This window comes from Pongo pygmaeus, chromosome 10, assembly GCF_028885625.2.
Source record: "Pongo pygmaeus isolate AG05252 chromosome 10, NHGRI_mPonPyg2-v2.0_pri, whole genome shotgun sequence".
NCBI lineage: Eukaryota > Metazoa > Chordata > Mammalia > Primates > Hominidae > Pongo > Pongo pygmaeus.
In genome coordinates, this window is record NC_072383.2 from 127,235,851 (window position 1) to 127,252,661 (window position 16,811).

Below are 16,811 nucleotides of genomic sequence, written 5' to 3' on the forward strand. Positions count from 1 at the left end.
CCTTATGAACTATCCATCATGAACCAGCCTTAGGAGGTAGGTATTGTTAGTATTACTGTCCCCATTCCACAGATAGGAAAACTGAGGCACGAAGAATGAACCTCCTTGCTTTATGTCACACAGATGCCAAGTGGCAGAAACAGGATTCACAAGCCTTCAGAGCCTGTGCATTTTGTCCCCACACAGACTCTAGACCAGGGGTCTGGCAAACTAGAACCCTTGGGCCAAACCCCTGCCATCTGCTTTTATATGGCCTTCAAGCTAAGAATAATCTTTATATTTTTTAATGGTTTCATTTTAAATGGTTACATAAATACTTACATAGCATCCTCAATTTTGCCTCTTGTCATAAAATACCTACTATCCACTAATATCTATGACCTGAACCTTTAATTAAAACTTTGCAGAGTCTCCCCCACCCTCTGCTCTCTCTGTCTGTCTCTCTCTGTCTCTCTCTCTCTCAGAGGTGTATGGATGCAACACAGACCCTTTTCTCTATGGAGACAGGGAGCTCCATGCTTTGAGGTACTCTGATGGGGATTTCAATAAGCCTCTGCAGCAGCTCCTGGGGGGAGGTGGGTTGTCACTGCCACTTCATTCATCAAGAAAGGCTTGAACCGGTGGAGCCACTTCCCCAGGCAGTTGAGTTAACAAGTGAGGATCTGAACCTTCATCATGCCTGATGCAAAAGCATATTCTTCCTTCTCAACTGCCTGCCTGGTTTGAAAGAGCTTCTATTCCAGTTTCTCAAATAACATTTGAGTGTGAGAGAGCCTGACCCCAGAACGTCATGGAGGAGCGCAGTGTGGTTTGAAAGAGCTTCTATTCCAGTTTCTCAAATAAGATTTGAGTGTGAGAGAGCCTGACCCCAGAACGTCATGAAGGAGCACAGTGTGTGGTCCAGGTGAAGGATGGGGAGGAGACACAGGGAGAAGGAAGGGCCAGTGTTGGCCAAGGGTATCAAAGAAGACTTCCTGGAGGAGGTGGGGCAGCAAAGACAGGCAAACAGGTGATATTCAAACTTTCTTACACAAAAGGATATTATTTCAGGGGTGTCCAATCTTTTGGCTTCCCTGGGCCACATTGGAAGAAGAAGAATTGTCTTGGGCCACACATAAAATACACTAACACTAATGATAGCTGATGAGCTTAAAAAAAAAAAATCACAAAAACATGTCTTAATGTTTTTAAAATGTTTACAAATTTGTGTTGGGCTGTATTCAAAGCCATCCTGGGCCACATGCGGCCTGCAGGCCGTGGGTTGGAGAAGCTTGATTGATACATTTCTCTAGCTAAAAGCTGCATGATGGTCTCTAGCCTGAGGCATAGATGTATCAAGGTGTACAAACAGTGTGAATCTTCAAGTTACAGAAACCTAAAAATGGGTGGTTCAAACAAAGTTGGGATATTTTTCTTGAAAAACAAAGCCCTGAGAGATGCCTGTCATGGCATGCAACTTGTCCTAAGCATCATTGCTTTAAAATAGTGCTTTATTGACCCCCACTTGTTCTAGGAAGTGACGGTCCACAGTCAACCTATAACACTGAACAATCTTCCTCTTTTGAAATATCCCGAAATTGCCCCCCTTGCTCACTTGCAGCTAATCCAGGGCTGTCAAATGTACATGAAGACCAATTGGAAAGTCTCTCCCCACTTTCAGAATTCCCAGCTTCATGGGACACTTGCCAATCAGACATGTCTCAGGATTTCCTCTTTTACTCTATAAAATAGACTCTCCTTCCTAGAACACTTGAATCCTTGCTGAAAGGAAATGACCGACAACAGGCTTCATTACCACAAGCTCGTGAATTAACAGCCCTTGTTTATTTTGCTGCAGAATCAATTTTGTCTTTGATAGCACAGTGTTTGGCAGGAGGTTATATTCCAATTTCAGTGTTTGGCATATATTAACAAATATATATGCATCCAACATCTCTTAGCTTTCTTCTGTGACGGGAAGGGGTTGCTAGATGCTGGGCTGAAGGAAAGGAGTTTTGTGTTTGGCAGCCTAGGCTGGCATGATGCTTCGAGATGCCAAGGGGGACCCAGTTCCTGCTGTTGTTCCATTCAGTTATCCTCAGCATGAGCTTCTTGCCTCATGGTCACAAAAAGGCTGCTCCATCTCCAGCATCAGATCAGCATTGCAATCGGGCAAAAAAGAAAAGGCGAATGGGCAAAGGTACCTGATGATGACTCAGCTGTGCTCCTTTTAAGGTGCTATCCTTGAAGCTCCACCCAACAACTCCCTCTGGTAGCTCCCGGCCTGGATATTGGCACACAGCCATCTTTAAGTGCACGCGAGGCTGAGATATGCACTTCTTTAAAGACGATGTATTAGTCCATTTTCACACTGCTGATAAAGGCACACCCAAGACTGGGTAATTTACAAAAGAAAGCAGTTTAAGGCACTCACAGTTCCACGAGGCTGGGGAGGCCTCACAATCATGGGAGAAGGTGAAAGGCATGTCTTACATGGCGGCAGACAAAAGAAGAGAGTTTGTGCAGGGAAACTCCACTTTTAAAAACCATCAGATCTCATGAGACTTACTATCATGAGAACAGCACAGGAAAGACCTACCCCCATGCTTCAATTATCTCCTACCAGGTCCCCCCAACAACATATGGAAATTCAAGATGAAATTTGCATGGAGACACAGCCAAACCACATCAGACAGCCATGTGGCATTCCCCAAGAGCATACGGATTCCAGACACAAGAAGAAGAAAACTGATCCTGGGAAGCCAACAGCATCCTCTGCTGGGTACTCTCTGGGTTTCTTTACAGACAGGAAAGGGAACAAACTTTGTAAGGACTTTTAATAACATGGCTAGGCACAAAAAGGGGGTTGCCAGAGATGTAAAGCAAGCACAACTTGGGTTAACCCATCTGAACTGCTGGGTACTCACAAAGGAAAAAGTCCTTTCCTTCAGCCCAACATCTAGTAACTCCTTCTTGTCACAGAAGAAAACTAAGAGATGTTAGATGCTCATATATTCATGTTAGATGCATCACCTTTTCTCTTCTTTAAAGATAGATATTTAAGAACAGCAAAGAACAAGTAGGGAAAAAATAAGAAATTCTACCTTTAAAGTGTGTTGTGCACCTGTTGGAAAACCATACGAGCCGTACACGGGATAGTATATGTATCTGGTCTGTTTTCAGCCAGGCAAATCAGGTAATAGCAGCTCTGTTGCCAAGGGACACTCTCTTAAAGCAGCATGTTAATTGCACAACTAATGGGTGAGTACACTCTCCCTTATTTTACAAAAAAAAACAAAAAAAATCTAGTAAAGCTAAAACACATGTGACCATCCCAAAGATCTCATCTCCCTTCTACTCCTCTTAGATAATCACTTTTGTAAGTGTGATTTACTATTTATAATTTTTTTCTAAACATTTATGTATATGTGTGAGTACATATTTACACACAAACACACATATATACATATATACAATCATAGTGTTGTGTTTCAATTTCTTGTTATTGTAACATAATTATTATATTGAATTTATTAATATTTTATGGTGATAACAGAATACTAAATCATATTTAATTAAATATAATATATTTCATTCATTTTAATATATTAAAATTAATTTAATAGAATATGAAACTATACTATTATATATAAATACTAATATCAATATAGTTGTTTTAACATAATTGTTTTAGCATAAATGATATGTTCCTTATGTGATAATTGTGTAATACTGGTAACTATCTACATAATATCCACTCTCGCCTCCCTCCTTACTTACAGAATACTAAATTTGTTGGAGGTGGCAATGTGCCCAGTTAAAAACACAGATGCTTCTCTACTTATGATGGGGTTATGTGCTGATAAATCCATCGTAAATTGAAAATATTCTAAGTTTGAAAATACATTTAATATACCTAACCTATGAAACATCACAGCTCAGCCTAGCCTACCTTAAACATGTTCAGAACACTTACATTAACCTACACCTGGGCAAAATCATTGAATACAAAGCCTGTTTTATGATAAGGTGTTGAATATCTCATGTAATTTGTTGAATGCTGTTCTGAAAGTGAAAAGCAAAATGGTTGCATGAGTATTCCAAGCACAGTTTCTACTGAATGAGTATCACTTTCACACCGTCATAAAGTAGAAAAATCCTACATTGCAGTATCCTAAGTTGGGGACCAACTGCAATCTCCTGCCCAGACCTCCTTGTAGTGGTGCAATTATGAGCCAGGATGGCGAGAATATATAAACTGATGTTCACTAAGTTACCTGAGCCAATAAAAAAAAAAGATTAAGTAAATAGACTTACCTAATACAGACATTTTGCCCTTAATTTGTTTCTCCTGGAACTCAGAGGCAATGGCTGGATAGGTAGCAGCTTTGTTGCGGTCATAGGCATGAAGCCCTTTAGTAGAATTGGTGGTACAGAAAGATACATGGATGCGGGGTCCTTAGTGAGTTCATGGAGCCATTGAATAAGCTCTGGGTAGTGTTTCTCTAAAGTTCTGTGGGGGAAAAAAACTACAAAGAAAACATAATTATTACAAATACTTGTGGTTATTTGTTTTTACATAATTGACATTGTTCTGTAACTTAGTTTTCACCCAATAACACATCTTGGAGATCTTTCTATGCTAGTACATGTAGTTCTCCTTTCCAGTTGCTTCGTAATAATAGTAAAAAAAAATAGGTAGTTGTAAGTGGGAGTTGAACAATGAGAACACATGGTCACAGGGAGGGGAACATCACACACTGGGGCCTGTCAGGGAGGTGAGGGGCAAGGGAAGAGAGAGAATTACAAATGCTCGCATGCATTAGACAAATACCTAGTGCATGCGGGGCTTAAAACCTAGATGACGGGTTGATAGGTGCAGCAAACCACCATGGCACATGTATACCTACATAACAAACCTGCACATTCTGCACATGTATCTCAGAACTTAAAGTAAAAAAAAAATAATAATAATAGGTAATGTTTTTGAGGACCTATCATGTGTCAGGCATGGCTGAGCACTTTGTATTTAGTAAGTTGTTTAATCTTCAAAATGGTCCCAAGAGGAGTGTGCTATTAAGGAGCTCCTTCTATAGATGGGAACAGAGGCACAGACAGGCTACGTGAGCACCCACCATCACAGCTAGGAAGTGGCCAGGCTGTGATTGGAGCTCGGTGGGCTGGCCCGGAGCTGCCCTCTCCACAGGGCCCTATCCTCTGTCTCTCTTCTCTTTCTTTCTTCACTGCATTCTCTCCTGGGGTTTGCTATGTTCAGGCAGTTTACTGTGGATAGCCTCTTCTATTATTTCCAATCAGGCGCAAAGCTGCAGTGGACACCTTAGACATGTCTGCCTGTGCCCAGGAGTGGGAGTGACCCTAGGTTAGCCACTGACCAGGGAGCATCTTAGGTCAGCGGATGGCACTCAGAGGCTTCAGTGCCTTCCAATCAGGTGCCCCCATCATACATCAGCAGCTGTGACCCCTGGCTGCTGCTCCCCCCAGCCTCACTGGCCCCAGGATGGGGGAGCCTTCTAGTAGTTAGGCTCAGGACATCTCTCTGCCACTCGCCCATGGATAGAAGGTGGTTTCTTCCCCTTCCTCCAGCATACTGTGTCTCCACCTGTGTCCAGGGGCCATAGGGTGTGCTTAACCTGAAGGCTTTGGTCCCACAGGGGAGAGAGAAAGGTCTGGTTAGGGCTTCGCTGTGTGTCTTCTAACATGGTCCGTTCTGTCTCACTTGTGAGTGCCTTTTTTTGTGGTTTGTGAGTTTGCAAAGGAAGGTGCATCTTTCTGGAACAATTGCAACCGTCAGGGGCCTTCAGCACCCAGCTGCAGCAGTGTAGCAAGGCAGGCGGCAGTGAAAGGTCATACAAGGGGGTCTATATTCCATACAGAAACTTACAAACCACCATAAAACAGAGCAAAAGTGGGTCTGCTTTTTGCTCTTACTGTGGGTTTGCCATTTGAAATAACGAGTTGGTCCCCATGGAGGTGGATTGCACTCGCCCCTCCCCTTGGGACATTGCCTCCTCCAAGGCCTGGGTCCCAGTGCTTCTCCCTCTTCTGCATTCCAGCCTTCCACTCCTGCAGCATGGAGTCCTCTTGCTTCTCTCCTCACATGGTCACCTTCTGCTTCTAAACAATGATTAGGGTGCAAGTCTGCCCTCACCTGTCATATCATACGCCCATGCTGACTTCTTCCCATCTGAGCCCTTCCCTATTGCGACTGGCTACCTCCCCTCTGCTCAGCCTCCCACGAGTTTGATAAACACAGTTTAATTGTCTGTGTGCTCCCTCCAGAAGCAAGGCAGCATGGGGCACAGACAAGTCTCTTAGTTAATGTTGATGGAGGGAAGAACGTTCCTTATCCTATCCCTCTGTTGATTTTTTCCCCCCAATTAACGTTAAGACCGAGATGGATGTCTTGCCGGTGCAATATTAAAAAGAACCGCGATAAGCTCAGGGTCCTCATCCATCAGACCGGATGCTGAGCATCAGTCAGTTAAGAATGACAAGAAGGCATCTCAGGCTGGCTCAAGCCATGGAGGAGAAAAGTACAGGGGCCTCCAGCTTCAGGCGCTGCTGGATTCAGGGGCTCCATCTCCTGACCTTTCTTTCCATGATGCTAACTGTACATACATGCAAGCTGGCATTCAGCATCTCTAGACTGACCTGAGCATCAGCCGGTGATAGTTCTGCAACCTTTGTGTCTACCAAGGACTGACACTCTCTCTCCAAAGGGAAAAATGGAGCTGGAGTGAGATACGGATTTGAAATAAAGCCTAGGTCCTTTTGTAGTTCATAAGGGTGATGACTGTGTTTTCATGCTCATGTGTGAGACATGTCTCCCTCAGACCTTGTTATGATGTTGGCACGTTGCCCATCTGATGTGAAAAATAAGAAATGAATAAAATAAAAAAAATACATAACATAAAGCCTGTGCTCTGAGACAGGATAGCGCAGAAGTGGGCACAGGGATCCTGAGTTCAAATTCTGATTTCAGAATTCTTAGCTGTGTGACCTTGGCTGAATTACTCAATCTCTCTGTGCCTCAATCTCTTTATGTGAAAATTAGGGATAATAAAAATACTTCACGCATAGGGTTGTTGAAAGTACAAAGAAGTCGATATATGATATGCAGCACCCGGACCAACAGGGTGTTGAGTGATGGTTTTACTGTTGTCCTCCTCCCGTCTTGTCCTCCTCCTGTCTTGATAATCCAGGTGTCACAAGGATAAAAGATTTCACCTTCCACTTAAGGGATATTTTTCCCCACTGACTTTTGAGAATTCTCTGTTATAATTCCCCATTCCCTCTTGGAAAGCTCAGTTTAAATGTCCTTTTCACATGTTAAAGGCTTTAAAATGAAAGAGAAAATTGCTTTTATCTTCTGGTGTATTCTTTTCTCTTTTTGTTTACTCAACCATCAGGAAAGCATTTTCTACTTTGTCCCCTAAGACTTGTCATTAATATAATCATTCTAAATGCTGGTATAACCAAACAAAACTACAGATGCTAACTAGCAAGCAGATGAAACTCACATGTGGGGGGAAAATGCGGATGACTCATTGGTACATACAAGTTTTTTAAAATTATCTGTAATTAGTGGGAAAGAAAATATGTGGACTATATTAAAAATAAGCTCTTTATTTTTGAGGAAAAAGACCATCATAAAGAACAGGAATGCTGTCCTTTTTATTTATATGAATTGAGATAATTGGGACTCTCAGGATTAATGTAAGTTTCCATCATAAATAATACCACCATCTGTGATAAATGGATGCCTCTCTCTTTGAATAGATACAGCGAAACATTCTCAAACCATATGCTATGTGAGCAGCAAATGCAGATATTTAAATTCTGCTGTAAATGCTTATATTATACAACTCTAAATCCCTCCAGATTTTTTTTTCTTTTTGGTTTCCATTTCCAAACTGTTTTGGAGGCATAGTAAAAACCATGTTTACATTTTGAATCAAAGAGGTAAACCTGGTCTATAATTCAGATTGTAAAATGCACTGAAGAAACACTAAGAAAGTTCTCCTGTGCATGAAACACCACTCGGAAAGGCTTCCTCTCTATCAGGGGTCCGCACACTATGGCCTGTGGGTCAAACACAGCCCACAACCAGTTTCTGTGTGGTGGCCTGAAAACTAAGAATTTTTTTTATGTTTTTATGTCTTTAGATAGTTGGAAAGGTGTTTAATAGAGAGGTAGTGTTTTTGACATGTGAAATTCAAATTCTAGTGTTTAAAAGTAAAGTTTTATTGGAACACAGACAGAGTCATTTGTTTACATTTGTCTCTGGCTGCGGTCACAGGAGGGTTGAGGAGTTGCAATGGAGACCATTTGGCCCACGAAGGCTGAAATATCTACTGCCTGGGCCTTTACAGAAAAAAGTATGCTGACTCCTTCTTTATATGACTTGCAAAGCAGAGTTACCGCAGTTTGGATCAAGCAAGGTGTGTCCTCTTAGAAGCTTTTGGCTGATAGTGAGAGAAAACCCTCGCGCACTGAGGAAGTCCACTGGCTCACATGGCTGGAAGGGCAGTGGCAAGGTGAGATCCAGGCGAGCTTCTCCCGGGCCCCTCACTGGGCCAACCCCTGGGATAAAAGCACGGCCCCTTCCCTCACTGCGCCCACCCATGGCTAAGCTTCTCTCTGGGCACTCATGCATAGATTCCAGATGGATAACAGTATTTATGGGGAGACTGGCTCACTCATTGGCCCCTGGGGTGAAAGGCATTTGCTTAAGAGTGAGGGACCTTCTTTCCCAGAAGTCTTAACACACTTCTCCTCATAGGTCCTTGGCTCAGTTTGGCCTGGGGCAGGGCTTTCCCAGCCCAGCACAGTGATCTTTGGGGCTGGGGATAATTCTGTGGGCGGGCTGTTCTGCGCAGTGTAGGATGTTGAACAGCATCCCTGGCCTCTGACTACCCACTAGATGCTAACAGGATGCCCCTCCAACCCCATTCTTTTTTTTCTTTTTTTTTTTTTTTTTGCAGGATGGGGATGGAGTCGCACTCTGTTGCCCAGGCTGGAGTGCACTGGCACAATCTCGGCTCATTGCACCCTCTGTTTCCCTGGTTCAAGCGATTCTCTTTACTCAGCCTCCTGAGTCGCTGGGCTTACAGGCGCGCATCACCATACCTGGCTAATTTTTTGCATTTTTTTGTGGAGATGGGGTTTCACCATGTTGGCCAGGCTGATCTCAAACTCCTGACCTCAAGGGATCCACCCCCCTTGGCTTCCCAAAGTGCTGGGATTACAGGCTTAAGCCACCGCACCTGGCTGCCCCCCCAGCCCCATTCTTGACAACAGAAAAAATCTCCAGACATTGTCAAATGTCCCCTTGGGAGCAAAACTGCCTCTGTTTGAGAATCACGGGTTTAGGCCTATGTGTAACTGAACCAGGTAATGGGAATGAGCTTGGAATTGCCCTGTTTGATTTAGACCAGGGAACGGCAAACTACAGACCATGGGTCAAATCCAGCCCGTCACCTGTTTTGGGCCTGCAAGCTGAATATGGTATTTACATTTTTAAAGATTATATAAGTACCTGTATAATGTTGATTTTTGTCTTCTAGCCTGCAAAAACCTAAGATATTTACTATATGGTCCTTTAAGAAAAAATTTGCCAACCCCTGGGTTAACACCAATCATTCTCAACCCTCACCTTTATAAGCCATGAAACGAAATCTCTGATTTGATAACCTACATATGTACATAATTAAAACAAATCAGTATAGTGCTCTGTCATAGGCAGGAGAAATAATTCAAAGTAAAGTAATATTTTAACAGGTATATCTAGAAGGCCGAATGAAGTAGTCAGATACTTGCTCCTGTATTTAGAGTCACCATGGGTCTGTCAGCCACAGACGCAGACTGGTATAGCTATGTTGGAGCAAGTTGCATTTCACACGCAGATTGGACATTGTGGATGTAATTTTCGAAAAGGATCAACAACTTTTTAGATAAGTTTCATCAAAGTCTGATCTCCACCTCAGTACTTGCAATTCTGGAACACGTACAGTATATGAAATCATTGCCCTTCTCCCAATTATTTAGTGGATGTTTAAGATCAGCTCTTTGCTTGGATCACTGTAAGTGGGTTCCTCACCTCTGTGAATGTCCAGTGGGGCAACGTCATGCAGAATCTAGGCAATTCTTTGTGGTTGTAGAACAGTCTCGTGCTGTGCAGAAAACCTAGCAGAACTGGCTGTGATCTCTGCATGCCAGTGGTGTTCCTCCCTCTAGTCATTGTGATAATCAAAAATGCCACCCTCCCCAAAGATGTTTACATCCCTATTGCCAGAGGCTGCAAATATGTGACCTGCATAGGGAAAGGAACTTTGCAGATGTGATTAAGGTAAGGCTCTTGAGATGGGGAGATTATCCTGGATCATCCAGGTGGCCCTGATGTCATCACAGGGGTCCGTGTAGAGGGAGACAGGAAGTCAGGGGCGAGAGAAGCTGCTGAGGTATTGGCTTAGAAGAGAGAGACTCCAAGCCGAGGACTGCAGGTGACCTCCAGAAAATGGAAAAGGGAACAGATTCTTCCCTGAAGGCTCCAGAAGGAACACAACCCTACTGACACTTCAGGGTTTTTTTGTTTGTTTGTTTGTTTTAGCTTTTCTTTTAAGTTCAGGGGTATATGTGCAGGATGTGCAGGTTTGTTATATAGGTAACCATGAGTCATGTGGGTTTGTTGTATAGATTATTTCATCACCCAGGTATTAAGCCCAGTATCCATTAGGAAATTTTCCGGATCCTCTCCCTCCTTCCACCCTCCACCCTCCGTTAGGCCCCAGCGTGTGTTGTTTCCCTAGAGACACTTTGATTTTAGACCTCTGACCTCCAGGACTGTATAAAAACACCGCATATTCTCACTCATAGGCGGGAATTGAACAGTGAGAACACATGGACACAGGAAGGGGAACATCACACTCTGGGGACTGTTGTGGGGTGGGGGGATGGGGGAGGGATAGCATTGGGAGATATACCTAATGCTAGATGACGAGTTAGTGGGTGCAGCGCACGAGCATGGCACATGTATACATATGTAACTAACCTGCACGTTGCGCACATGTACCCTAGAACCTAAAGTATAATAATAATAAAGAAAGAAAGAAAGACTTCAGAAAAAAAAAAGAGAAAAAAAAAAGAAAAAATATATGTGTGTTGTTTTAAATGGCTAAGTTTGTAGTAATTCGTTCCAGCAGCATAGGAAACTGACACACCATTCCTTAGAGGAGCACCTGTCCTGGGAGAGCCCCAGCCTGAGCCAATCAGAACCCACCTGCAGAGGGACCTCGGTTCCAAGCCACACTGTGGGTGGTCAGCGGGGGAGGGCAGGCGGAGGATGTGGAGGAATCGGCCACATGGCCACCAGGCAAGCCACTGGCTGAGCTTAACTTGCGGAAACACTGACACCATGCCGTTAAAGCAGCCCATGTTAGATTTGTAACTTCGCCTGGTAAATATTTCCCTCTGTGCCTACCCAGGGCACCCTTCTTGTGCTGATGAAGTCCAAGATTCTGAAGATTTTAGAGCATTTGTCTTTGAAAGGCACAGCTCCTTTGCTGTACTTCTGGGAGTCTGATTGAGTAGCATCTGAGAGTGATTATGGAGCACTCCCAGAGAAAAGGGGGGAAATATCCCCCCAGGGGCTCAGAGGGGAATATAAGTACCCGCTCTTTTAAAGGAGAGTTTGACGGTTACGAAATTGCAAACCGCGCTATGTAATTTCAGCAAAGGATATTCAGGGTTTGTTCAGAAGAGGCATTGAAATCAAATAATCCATTTATCAAGGTGCCTTTTGTTTCAATAAAAAAGAAACAATGAGCCATATTTAGCAGAGAGAGACATTCTGTGTCTGGGGAATGTTAATAAATCACCAATGGAGAGAGGAAAAAATATTCAGGCTTGCTTGTGTTTCAAGTAAGCTGCAGTGACTTGGAAGGGAAGTCCAGTCAGGGCTCTCCTAGAGGCATATGGAGAAAGGCAAGTCCTGTTTTGCAGGTGTCTGATATCATATGAGTAAACCAGAGATGTCTGATGCAGGAGACGCCTCCAAAGTCCTGAAAAGAGCCTGTTTCCCTTAATTTCAGATTTTTCTTTCTCACATAGACATCACCCAATTTTTTTTTCATATACGGATATCACCCTTCCCCCCACCATTTCTGTAGTTTTAAAAGCTTGTTACTGTAACTGATGAACATATTTGAAATAATGGTAATGATTATGATAATAGCAACAACAACTCCCAATTGTTAAGCATGCTGAGTGCTTAGTGTATTGCTTTAAGTGAGTCAGTCTTATGTGATTCCCATCATCGACATGAGGATTCTGAGGCTCAAGAGTTTAAGGTATTTTCCAAAACACAAAAACAACAACAAAAAATCCTCATCTAGGAAGTTGTGGGACAAGGATTCATTGTTGAACTTCGTGTCACTCCACGAACTCCTAACCACTGTGATACATTTCTTCTTTCTGGGCTGGATAAGGCTTTGATTAAAGTCTTTGCCCCGTTTCTTCCTATGTATGTAATATCTGACAAACTACCTCAGGCTTTCTATGTGGATCAAGTTAGATCAGGGTTTGTCAACCTCAGTGCTATTGACATTGTAGGCTGGATAATTATTTGTGGTGGGGGCACTGTCTTGTGCATTGTAAGATGTTTAGAACCATCCCTGGCTCCTACCGACTAGATGTCAATAACAACCCCCTCCCAGTTGTGACAACCAAAAAATGTCTGCAGACGTCACCAAGTGTTTCTCAAGAAAATCACCCTTAACCCTGACTTAGATGCTGTTCTTGAAAGTCCCTTGCTTGTGCAATAATCCACTTGTGCCTGTGGATTATTTCAGGGGATGTTATTTTTATTTTTATCCAATTCAAGAGGGAAGCAGGACCTGTAAAAATACTATATTTGTGGGCATATTTGTATATTTGTGGGCATCCACTGCCTACCCCATTTAGAGTAACCCCTGGCTTCATCCCATCTGCCTGGATGGACTTCCCATTCCTCACATGCTGGGATTCTGAGCTTTCCCTCCCCAATATTTTGGTTATGTTGTTTTTCATCTTAGAATTCTTGCCGTATTCCATTCAACCTCTGCAGGTCCTACCCATCCTTTATGTCCCAGACTAGAGAACATCAACTGTAAAGAATCTCTCTCTGGTCAACATGTCTGAAAGTGGGCGTTGTGGTGAAGGCAGTGCATCACGTTAGTGGAAAGGCTCATTCTCCCAGTGTTATCCTGTCTGGGCACTGAGTGACGTGGCCTTGCCATATTCCATTCAACCTCCTCAGGTCCTAACCATCCTTTATGTCCCAGCCCAGAGAACATCAGCTCTAAAGAATCCATCCCTAGTCAACACATCTGAAAGTGAGCGTTGCAATGAAGGCAGTGCATCGTGTTAGTGGAAAGTCTCGTTCTCCCAGTGTTATCCTGTCTGGGCACTGAGTGACATGGCCATCTCCTGTGTCCACTATCTCAGAATCTGAAAAACTCAATTTCCGACAGCAGCTTTGTGGTGGAGTTCTCTGATGAACAACCGATGGAGGACACAATATCCCCAACACTGACAGGCAGGTACAGATAAAGAAAACGGATAAACAGGAAGGGAGACAGCAATGAACGTGCTGTCCGCATGGAGGCCAGATAGGCAGGTGCAGCTGTCAACTGCTCCCCAGGCTGTCTCCCGTGGCCATAGGAAACCAGCATTGGACTTTTCCAGGGGTATTGTTTCAGGTCAATACAAATGACTCAATTATCCTATCTTTCTGGGAGATGTTGGTGCAAGCAGATGAACTGGAGTAAGAGGAAAGACATTTGTCAGAACTCGCAGTGCCATGGCAGCCCTGGAATTGTTTCCTTGCAGCCAGGAGATAACGTTTCCAGGAGAAAACACACAGCAAAGGCTGGCAACCACCTCTGATTCCTTAATCTGCTACCTCTGGGCTTCCCAAGATGAGAGGTAAGTTTAGGGAGCATACACGGTGCTGCAGCCTGTGAGGGTGCAGATGGACCCTGCACAGCTTCACTGAGGAGTCGTTCATGTGAGCATCTCTGTGGCTGGCTGTTGGAGATACCTGGACATGGTGCGAAATCACCTGTTCAACCATATGAGAAAGTGGGAATTTCCTGCTTAATTATTTGAATTATTCTGAGTCTATCTAAGAGAAAATCTCATTTTGCAGCCGCTGTATCTTCAGCAACCAACACTTGATAATCTCCCTGCTTAACAAAGAAATGGCAAACTATGGCTCAGAGCTATAGACAGGCAGCAATTAGGGGATGTGATCTTGGTTTTTTATTTACAGTAAGATTATTTAAACAAAGCTATTCATTTATATTAGTACATTATTAATTGCAATTTTAATTTATAAAGTTATCAATTATTAGTAAGCTCCTGGACTGATTAACAGTGCATACATTATCTGGTTCATGTCATGAGATTGAGGGAGGTGTGAAGCTTAGGAAACACTACCCTCAGTTGAAAGCTCTGTGTACAGAGAGCTGCGCTAGGCAGTCTTGGGCAAGTCTGTACTCAAGAAGTTCTTGATAAATTCTCAGCAGCCTCCATGGACAGGTGCTAGTGCGTTATTTTATTGGGGAAAGGAATAATTGTTCTTTGCTGCAACAATTGTTAGTTTACTTCTGGGTGACCATATGCTCTAAAAGTATGCAAATGTGAGGCAAAGAAGGTACTTACATGAAGGTGAAGTTTTCTTAACACCTCTGATGCACCGACACTGAATGGCTGCAGAGAGTCGCCATCCCCTGGTACTGGATGCCAGAATGTCCATGGACATTGGCTCCAATTCTTCCTACCCACGTCAGAAGGTCTGCCTTCCAGCAAACGGTGTCTACATTTTCCCTCATTGTACACCTTACTGCTGTGTGAAGTGGCTTCGTCCCCCATCTGGCTTGCTTCATGTTTGGGCTATTGGTCAAACTTCATGCATTCCTCAAGTGTTGAATGAGTTGTCACTGAGTCACATGGTATTCAAGACAGGAGGGTACCCTGCTGGATAAACACACTATCCTTTTTCCCATGGAGCTTCCAGTCTGTTAGGGAAGATGGTCATTAACCAAACATGCACACAAACAAATATAAAACTACAGCTGTGTGAAAAGATATAAAAGAGAGGTGCATGGTGTTTTGGGAGGGGCAGTGGACCTAGTGTGGAAGTCAGGGAGGCTTCCTATTAATACAAGAGGTGAGGTGGATCTGGGAACCAAATGGAAATTAATTAGGCAGAAGGAGTGGCCATGTGTGACACCCTGGAGATATGAAGGAGCAAGATGTATTTAAACTTCGATAATAAATTTAAAACTCTGGAACAAGGATGTACTAAGATATAATTAAGATATAACCCTACTTGCACCCTTATTATGAGTCAGGCACTTGCTAAACACTTTGTAGGCATCATCTCAATGAACCCTCATACACCTGGGAGGCAGGGAGTAGAGCAAGGTGAGCCCTGTTGCCAAGTGGACCAGAGCATCTGGAACCACACAGCCAGGCATGAGTTTCAGCTACATCACTTACAACCAGGAGATCTTGGGCAACATTACTTACCTTCCCTATTCCTCAATTTCCTCTTCTATAAAAAGTGAGCATCATGATACCCCATAAGATTGTTGTGAAGAACTAGTTGACATTCCACATGGAAAGCATTTAAAAACACACCTAGAACATGGTGATATGGTTTGGCCATGTCCCCATGCAAATCTCATCTCGAATTGTATCTCCCGTAATCCCCACATATCATGGGAGGAAACTGGTGGGAGGTAATTGAATCATCAGGGCAGGTTTTTGTGCTGTTCTCATGATAGTGAATAAGTCTCACAAGATCTAATGGTTTTATAAAGGGCAATTCCCCTGCACACACTCTCTTGCCTGCCACTATGTAAGATGTGCCTTTGCTTCTCCTTCACCTTCCACCATGATTGTGAGGCCTCCCCAGCCATGTGGAACTGAGAGTCCATTAAACCTCTTTTTCTTTGATAAATTACCCAGTCTCGTGTATTTCTTCATAGCAGTATGAAAGTGGACTAATCATACGGTCAATTCTTGATGACTGCTGGCTGCTCTGTCAGGGATTGTTTCACGATGAAACACCCTGAAATGTAGAGGCTTGATCATGTTCAAGGCCTCCTGAGTCTTAGGACTTCTGATCTTGGCTGGACTTGCTCCTTGTTTGGGGCTGGGCATGGGCTGCCTGATGCAGGACGGCCTCAGCTGGGATCGCACCGCTCGCCTCCACATGGTCTCTTCTCCAGGTTGGCCCAGGCTTGTTCTTCTTCTTACTATTAGGCATCCAAAAGAGGCAGAGGGGAAATGTGCAAGGCCTCTTGAGACCTGGGCCCAGAAGAGGCCCGCTGTCACTTCTTCCATATTTTCTTGGCCAAAGCAAATCACGAGGCAGCCCAGGTTCAAAGAGTGGGGAAACTGACTCCACCTCTTGATGGGAGAACTGCAAAGCCTTATGCAAAGGTTGTAGATAAGCGTGTAGATACAGGAGATGGGGTGCCATTTGTTAATTGCTCTTCTATTGTTATTATTATTATGCTACATATCTAGATCAACAGGTCTCAATCTCTCTTTCTCTGTGTCTCTGTCTCTCTCTCCTCTTTATGGAAAGTGAAGCTCCCTTAGCCACTGTACAAGGGCTTGCTCCTTTCTTTATGGTGTCTGTCTCTTCTTAAGTCAAATCTCTCAGGAGCTGGAAGAATTCAGAATGAGGCTCAACAGGAAGGGATGAGCTAGGCTTCACTTCACTTCATCCCTTCTCACTTTTCCTCATGTGAAGGATAAAG

At 43.6% G+C, this 16,811-nt stretch overlaps 1 protein-coding gene and 1 non-coding gene across 3 annotated transcripts in view; both read left to right on the plus strand.

The window, feature by feature from the left end:
• TMEM132C (transmembrane protein 132C) overlaps window positions 1-16,811 on the plus strand; it is a 467,769-nt gene that overhangs the window by 134,280 nt on the left and 316,678 nt on the right. The window lies entirely within an intron of this gene.
• LOC129011093 (small nucleolar RNA U13) lies at window positions 6,766-6,869 on the plus strand. Its single transcript, XR_008493218.1, has one exon. It is a non-coding gene; the product is annotated as a small nucleolar RNA U13 (small nucleolar RNA).